Below are 2500 nucleotides of genomic sequence, written 5' to 3'. Positions count from 1 at the left end.
ATCGTAGGAGCGGTGCTTTAACGGGCGGTCGTGATGATACTCCAGACAACACGACGCACGACGCCGTAAAACACTCGCGCGAGTCCAGACTGATCTCTGCCTCACCACGCAAGGGGTGCGCAAACTTGCCAATAATATATAATATTTATTCTTTTTCGTACGTCCAGCGACAAACGCCAACGAAATACCCAAATTCTCGCTCGTACGTTGATACCTTTCTCTTCATCGACCCGGCTCCGAAACGTTCTTCGCCATCTCCCCGAAAGGAGAGGTAAACGACGGCGGGGTTAGGGAATCTGAGAACAACGCAAGCAGTTTTAGGACAAGTGAACGACCCTCAGCCAGGCGTGGTCCAGGAATTTTATCCGTGGACCGCAATGTGCGTTCGAAATGTCGATGTTCATGTGTCCTGCAGTTCACACGTTGACGCGCAATTAGCTGCGTTCTTCATCGACCCACGAGCCAAGTGATCCACCGTTCAGGGTAATCATATACAATTTACAATTTTTCTCTTTGTATTTAAAAATGCTCCTTGTTCTTTGCTTTAAAAATATTCGATGTTCGCACCTCCGACCAGCGTATCGACGGAGGATTGAACGCGCCATATCGACGACAAAAGTTTCTTTTTGTTTCCTGAATGACGGAAAACCATCGTTCGACGGCCGGGCGTACAGTACATTCAAAAGCCTTTGCGCGTGGCTGCGACCAAACGGGTATAATACACCCGTATATTCTTGGTTCCGAACAGTAACTTCACGCGCAATCGGGCGAACGCACGCGGCAGCGCCCATCGGTTGCTCGATGAAATCGATGCGATAAACTACAGCCTTCTCGGCTGGTCGTCGTTAGTCGCGCGAGCAACGGATGGCCGCACAATCGACGCGTCGTCGTTTGCGATTATTCGCCTCACGTTAGCCATGAGTATGTATATTATTCATTTACGAACGAACGCGGCAGCGTCCATCGGTTGCTCGATGAAATCGATGCGATAAACTACAGCCGTCTCGGCTGGTCGTCGTTAGTCGCGCGAGCAACGATGGCCGCAAAATCGACGCGTCGTCGTTTGCGATTATTCGCCTCAAGTTAGCCATGAGTATGTATAACATTCATTTACGAACGAACGCGGCAGCGTCCATCGGTTGCTCGATGAAATCGATGCGATAAACTACAGCCGTTTCGGCTGGTCGTCGTTAGTCGCGCGAGCAACGATGGCCGCAAAATCGACGCGTCGTCGTTTGCGATTATTCGCCTCAAGTTAGCCATGAGTATGTATATTATTCATTTACGAACGAACGCGGCAGCGTCCATCGGTTGCTCGATGAAATCGATGCGATAAACTACAGCCGTTTCGGCTGGTCGTCGTTAGTCGCGCGAGCAACGATGGCCGCAAAATCGACGCGTCGTCGTTTGCGATTATTCGCCTCAAGTTAGCCATGAGTATGTATATTATTCATTTACGAACGAACGCGGCAGCGTCCATCGGTTGCTCGATGAAATCGATGCGATAAACTACAGCCGTTTCGGCTGGTCGTCGTTAGTCGCGCGAGCAACGATGGCCGCAAAATCGACGCGTCGTCGTTTGCGATTATTCGCCTCAAGTTAGCCATGAGTATGTATATTATTCATTTACGAACGAACGCGGCAGCGTCCATCGGTTGCTCGATGAAATCGATGCGATAAACTACAGCCGTTTCGGCTGGTCGTCGTTAGTCGCGCGAGCAACGATGGCCGCAAAATCGACGCGTCGTCGTTTGCGATTATTCGCCTCAAGTTAGCCATGAGTATGTATATTATTCATTTACGAACGAACGCGGCAGCGTCCACCGGTTGCTCGATGAAATCGATGCGATAAACTACAGCCGTCTCGGCTGGTCGTCGTTAGTCGCGCGAGCAACGATGGCCGCAAAATCGACGCGTCGTCGTTTGCGATTATTCGCCTCTGGCTATCCGTGAGTATGTATAATATTCATATACGAACGAACGCGGCAGCGCCCATCGGTTGCTCGATGAAATCGATGCGATAAACTACAGCCTTCTCGGCTGGTCGTCGTTAGTCGCGCGAGCAACGATGGCCGCAAAATCGACGCGTCGTCGTTTGCGATCATTCGCCTCAGGCTATCCGTGAGTATGTATAACATTCATTTACGAACGAACGCGGCAGCGTCCATCGGTTGCTCGATGAAATCGATGCGATAAACTACAGCCGTCTCGGCTGATCGTCGTTAGTCGCGCGAGCAACGATGGCCGCACAATCGACGCGTCGTCGTTTGCGATTATTCGCCTCAGGCTATCCGTGAGTATGTATAACATTCATTTACGAACGAACGCGGCAGCGTCCATCGGTTGCTCGATGAAATCGATGCGATAAACTACAGCCGTCTCGGCTGATCGTCGTTAGTCGCGCGAGCAACGATGGCCGCACAATCGACGCGTCGTCGTTTGCGATTATTCGCCTCAGGCTATCCGTGAGTATGTATAACATTCATTTACGAACGAACGC

The 2500-nt window shown here is 51.0% G+C and overlaps 1 non-coding gene across 1 annotated transcript; it reads right to left on the bottom strand.

Moving 5' to 3' along the window:
* Positions 1-331: 331 nt before the first annotated feature.
* LOC143350940 (5.8S ribosomal RNA) lies at positions 332-486 on the bottom strand. The gene has a single exon (XR_013081360.1). It is a non-coding gene; the product is annotated as a 5.8S ribosomal RNA (ribosomal RNA).
* Between the last annotated feature and the right edge of the window lie 2014 nt (positions 487-2500).

This window comes from Colletes latitarsis, unplaced genomic scaffold, assembly GCF_051014445.1.
Source record: "Colletes latitarsis isolate SP2378_abdomen unplaced genomic scaffold, iyColLati1 scaffold0046, whole genome shotgun sequence".
Taxonomy (NCBI): Eukaryota; Metazoa; Arthropoda; class Insecta; order Hymenoptera; family Colletidae; genus Colletes; species Colletes latitarsis.
The sequence above is the reverse complement of the archived record's forward strand: the minus strand, read 5'-3'. Positions and strand labels throughout refer to the sequence as shown.